We start from the raw sequence: 6,060 nt of genomic DNA, 5'->3' as shown, positions 1-6,060 counted from the left end.
TCTATGGAGCGGAAACCTGGACTCTCAGAAAGCAGATTGGAGGCCTTTGAAATGTGGGTGTGGAGGAGGATGGAGAGGATCAGCTGGATGGATAGAGTGAGGAATGAGGAGGTACTGCGTAGAGAAGGAGAGGAAAGGAATATTATGGCAGTGACAAGGAGACGTAAGCGGAACTGGCTGGGACACTTGCTGAGGCATGGCGGACTACTTGTGGAGACAATGGAAGGGACTGTGCAAGGAGGGAGGGTGCTGGGACAAAAAGAGTGAAGTTGGTGGATGATATCAGGGAGGAGGGAAAGTACTCCAAGATGAAGAGAATTGCACAGGACAGAGAGGAATGGAGAAGGAGGAATCATGTTTAGACCTGCCCTAGGGCAGAACACCAGTAATAATTGTAATTAGTACTTAGTACTAAGTTCTCAGTTGTCAGTACTTGGTTCAAGTTTAGTTATTCACAGATAAGGATAGGATCATTTTTCCTCTGTGAGTTATTCTACTTGTTAAGTTCATATTATACTTTATCTAACGTTTTGGAACTACAATACTTCATAATACAGTAGTATAACTTATTCTCATTATTTGTTATTCTAATCAATAATCTTCTAGTGTATTGATAAATAATTTCATCAATGTTTCCCTGATTCATCAATAAAGTTATCAATATTTCAACTGCATGTATTGTATGAGTTACTGTTGAATGTGGACTATTACAGGATGAAAAAAATGTAATTATTTATTGGAAATAGATAGATGGAAAATGCAAATTAATCGAGAATACAGGGCTGAAAATTTTCAATTTCAATTTATTTATTAAAAACACACAAAACAAGACAAAACAAAATTACAAAGAATTACGAAACAAATAAAACACAATAAAATGTTACAAATATAAAAAACCATGGGCTTTGTGAAATAAGAAAGTATCATTGGCAACTGTATTGTCACTGTATTGAGAGAGAGAGAGAGAGAGAGAGAGAGAGAGAGAGAGAGAGAGAGAGAGAGAGAGAGAGAGAGAGAGATTGATTGGATTGGATTAGAGTTTGAGTTCTTTATTCATATATGTTACAATATATACTGGCTTTACAAGTGACTATAGCCTATTACAGATGGAATTAAATAGAGAATGCATTTATTCAAATGCTAATTAATATATAATTATTATTTAACGAAAATCCTAAATAAATGCTGCAACATTCACTGGGAGGTACCGGTTCGATTCCCGGGCTGGCAACTAATTTTTGTATAGTAGTTCTCATCGAATTTCCATCTAGCTGTTAACCCTGTTGTCAATGACTGCAGTAGCAGAGGTCTTCGGGGTGATTTGCAGCATTTATTTAGGATTTTCGTTAAATAATAATTATGACTATAGCCTACACTAATTTACAAGTGTGACAGTATTGTTAATTATTCAACAAATTTTACAAAGTATGATAAATAAGATTGAATAAAGATTAAATGAAATAGAAATAACGATAGTAAAATATTGTGATGTAACTTCAATATGCTGGCTTTAACATCAAATATCGGGGCACCGAGCTTCGCTTCTAATTTTTACTTTCCTTGTCCTATTACCATAGGTAAGGAAAGTATTGCTTTCCGAAAAAAATTAAGGTACCCCAATTTCTAAATTTCTATACGTTTCAAGGTCCCCTGATTCCAAAAAACTGGTTTTTGGGTATTGGTCTGTATGTGTGTGTGTGAGTGTGTATGAGTGTATGTGCGTCTGTGTACACGATATCTCATCTCCTAATTAACGGAATGACTTGAAATTTGGAACTTAAGGTCCTTTCACTATAAGGATCCGACACGAAAAGTTTCTATCAAATGCAATTCAAGATGGCGGCTGAAACGGCGAAAATGTTGTCAAAAACAGGGGTTTTCGTGATTTGCTCGGAAACGGCTCCAACGATTTTGATCAAATTCATACCTAAAAAAGTCATCGATAGATCTATCAACTGCCACAAGTCCCATATCTGTAAAAATTTCAGGAGCTCCGCCCCATCAATGCAGATAGATTCCCAATTATCAGGCTTCAGATACAATTGAAACAAAGAAAATCAAGTGGAGTAGATTGAACATGAAAATCTCTGCAATTAATGTTCAGTAACATTTTCACCTAAAATTGAAAATAGGCTTTAAATTCGAGAAAATGTGATTATTCAATTGCAAATTATTGTTGATTCTATTAAATCATTCACTATGAAGATATAGCAGACCTCATGTGTGTCTCCAGCGTTATTGCCCTATCACCAGCTGGCTCAAATATTTGAATAGTAGACTTGAGATGCGCGGGAACACTAGCGTCAGTGATCATTTTTCATAACGGCAAGGAAAGTTGTGTGAGTGCGCCACACCAGATTTTTATTTATTAATAAACAGAACACAATTCTCTAAAATGATCGTGTTTATATTTTACAGCTGGCTATACATCAGCTTCAGAATTTCGGGGATGCGATTTTTTGATTTTCCACAGAATAACTCGCTCACTTTTTACTATCCACAGACGACGAAAGTCTCAGCTGTTTCAGCCAAGGATGAATTATTCTTTTAATGTCGTTCAGCGAGTTTTCCCAAGGATGAGACCTAGTGCAATCGAATCTTTATATCATAAACCTACCATGTTCCAAATTTCGTGAAAATCGTTAGAGCCGTTTTCGAGATCCGTTGAACATAAATAACCAGATATAAAATATAAATAACCAGATATAAAAATACAGAAATTGCTCGCTTAATATAATAGGATTCATAATAACTCACAATAAAGTTAACTAGTCCATGGCGGTAGAGAGAGACAGTGTGTCTCTCTCTTAACTATTCAAGAGAAAGAGAAAAAGATACAGACAGAGAGAGTAACTGCTCTTATTAGTACCCCCACAATCGATATATGGGTACCTCTCTCTTTTTCTCTCTCATAGTCTACCGCCAGCGTATGTCTAGTATAGGACAGGTGTGAGCTTGGTCCGGGGAGGGGGGGTAAGGGCTTTCGGGACCCCTAGTTTTGGGGGGAACCCCCAAGAGGGGTGGTAGGGGGACGGTCTCTAACCACCTGCTCGACGGTTGGTCAGTCTTACAGTTTACAGCGCAATGGTAGTTTGCTAGTAGTCAGTCTAGAGGCAGTGGTCATACAGATGTGAGGGTTAACCGTAGAGTTAACCGGAGGTTAAACCGTTAAATCAGAGATTAACCAGTTGAACATCCCCAAAAAATACGGTAGTGAATAATTGAATTTTAGTGAAAGTTTATGTTGTGTTCTAGTGTTTAAATTCAACCAGATTTAGTGGAAAGGAGTGTGAAAATTAGGTGAGTTTTTTCGGAATTTTCAATGTGTTTTAGAGTAAAAACCATGGAATGAATTGTGTACCTATAAATAATTAGTATGTTTTGTCAGAGAAAACTTCTATATCTTAACTTCAATTAACTATCTTAACTTCTAGAAAACTTTTATTATCTACTGCTGTATTTGTATTCTGTGGTTTTGTGTATAGGCCTAATTAGGAGTTGATTTGATTGGGTTCCATGGGATTTATAGTATGAGAGTGTGAAAATTAGGTGGTTTTTTCGGAATTTTCAATGTGTTTTAGAGTGGAAAGCATGACATGTATTGTCTACTAGCAGGTAACCCGTGCTTCACAATGATCCAATTAAAAACGGACTAGTGAAATCTTGAATAATTTAAAATAGGCCTATAACCATCCTCGGTAAATTAAGAATCTATATGCAAAATTCCAAGTTAATCAGTTAAGTAGTTCAGACGTGATGATGCGTCATTCGTGAATTTCCTATAACGTACATGTATATGCTTGTTCTTTCCTTTATTATATTATATAGATAATGTGGAGTTAGATTTTAATGAGTTGTACGGGATTTAGTATAAGATATTTAAGAGAAAAAAACTTCAAATTCATAGTGTATTTATAATAGACTGCAGGTGTTACCCGTGCTTTGCAAGGTTCTGTTGAAAGCACAAATATATTGAGTTTGGTTTTATGATTCCATGCTGAAATTTAAAAATATTAACATGTTTGCTGTTGCATATTGTTATGTTTGCTGTACCTAGTTGTTCGAACTCACTGCCGGCGCACAAGTTTTCTTTGCCGGTAGTGCCATTTTGTAAGTTAGAATATTTATATTGAATGAAAAAGACTAAGAAATTGTCAAAAAACCACTGATTTAGTAAATATGGTTCCATGAAAGACAATATTTCTTAGTCTTTTTCATTCAATATGAATAATTACCACAATATCAACTTCTCAACTACACAAAAAGTTAGAATATTTATTTTATCAATCTGTATTATTTTATGGCAAATAAATGAGTTTGAATTTGAATTTGAACAACTACTGTAGTAATTCACAATATAAAATCTATTTGATTGGGATTCTATCTGTAATATTATAAAGGAAAGAATCGGCTTATACACGTAGGGGATAGGAAATTCACGAATGACGCATCATCACGTCTCAACTACTCAACTGATTAACTTGAAATGTTGCATATAGATTCTCAATTTACCGAGGATGGTTATAGGCCTATTTCAAATCCTTCAAGATTTTAGTACGTCAAGTTTTCAGTTTTTAATTAGACCCTTGTAGAGCACGGGTTACCTACTAGTCTTAAGTAAATTTTGTGTCACAAATTGAATAAATTTGTTTTTTTAATTATTAAAATTATCATTAATCTACGAGTAAAAATGAAAATAGGCCTATAACCAACCTTGGTAAGTCGAGAATCTTTATGCAAAATGTGAAGTTAATCAGTTCAGTAGTTGAGACGTGATGATGCGTCAAGCATGTACTTCCTATCCTGTACATGCTCAAGACAATATTCCTCTCTTTATTTATAGTATAGATTTAGTGAGATATGAGTGGAATTTGAAGGATTTTATATCGTGATCAGGAGGGAAAAAACTCGGAATTGAGATTGTATCTTTTGTAGCCCAAATAAATGAGTGAGAGATTCAAGGATTTAGTAGACTTCTCATATATTGGGAGAATTAGCTCGAAAAATTAGTATACTTGTAGTGTTGTAATGAATAGAAAATTATTGAATAAGTAAGAGTTTTGCGGATTAGTACAAGAAAGTGATAGTAGTTCAAATATGGTCATGAAGCGACATAATAACATCAGAGCATGAAATAAAGATGAACTTGGTAGCTAACAAAACCAAATGGTTTTGTTGCTAATGTTTACAAGAGCTAAATAATGGTGAAAGTGTAATAGCCGAAACTAGTATCTCAAATTGTGTTGATAAATTCGAATATTTACAATATCAAGTCATTTTCATTCAAAATATAAATTTTCCAAGCCAGCACCTTAACAACTCTGAATGAGATTATATTTCCTACAGTTACGTTGAAAAGTGGTAAATGCTGCTGAAAAGTGGCCATTGCTGCACTGATTACAGAACGCAAAGAATCACTTTTCCGCTCTAGTGCGGGAAAAATTTTTCTGCACTTCAGATTTGCAACATGGCAACGCAAAATACTTAGTAGGTTATATGGAGCAACAGTGCAGCAAAATCAAAATGAAGTTGGTAACAGTGACTGCTGTGGCTGCTATAGTGAGCAGAGGTGCAACGAAGCACAACGCGCTAATTATTAGTATTATATATTATAACCAAGGACAACATTTTTATTCAATTTGACAATAAATTAAGGTTTTTATCAATAATAAAATTACACAGAAAAACATTTGATGGATTTCAGGCAATTTTACCCATAATTACCCACTTTTCATATTCAATGGTAACTGTAGGAAAAACTTAATGTGAAATACGTGCGCAAAGTTCCTCTGCTGCACTCAACAAACCATTCCGCCCTCGCCTAGGGCTCGGGCGTAAACGTTTCTTTCGGTGCAGCAAACTGTCACTTTGCGCACTAGTTGCACAAATAACTATATCTGAAGAGAGATTCATTTTTAACTATCATCATTTCCTTAAAAATACATCTCAAATTCTCACCATTCACCAGAAATATTGACAGTTTGAAGAGTAGATATTTCTATGTTGTGCATATTAAATATGGTGTGCATGTTAATATTTTAGTGTGTCATTAACTTGAAG

General features: G+C 34.8%; 1 protein-coding gene across 1 annotated transcript in view; it reads left to right on the top strand.

The window, feature by feature from the left end:
* The first annotated feature begins 2,705 nt into the window (after positions 1-2,705).
* LOC111050134 (forkhead box protein J1.2-like) overlaps positions 2,706-6,060 on the top strand; it is a 51,961-nt gene continuing 48,606 nt past the window's right edge. The window contains exon 1 of the mRNA XM_039434960.1: positions 2,706-3,300. The gene's annotated coding sequence lies outside the window, so the exon portion shown is untranslated. The remainder of the gene's footprint in view (positions 3,301-6,060) is intronic.

The sequence above is a fragment of the Nilaparvata lugens genome, chromosome 8, assembly GCF_014356525.2.
Source record: "Nilaparvata lugens isolate BPH chromosome 8, ASM1435652v1, whole genome shotgun sequence".
Taxonomy (NCBI): domain Eukaryota; kingdom Metazoa; phylum Arthropoda; class Insecta; order Hemiptera; family Delphacidae; genus Nilaparvata; species Nilaparvata lugens.
The sequence above is the reverse complement of the archived record's forward strand: the minus strand, read 5'-3'. Positions and strand labels throughout refer to the sequence as shown.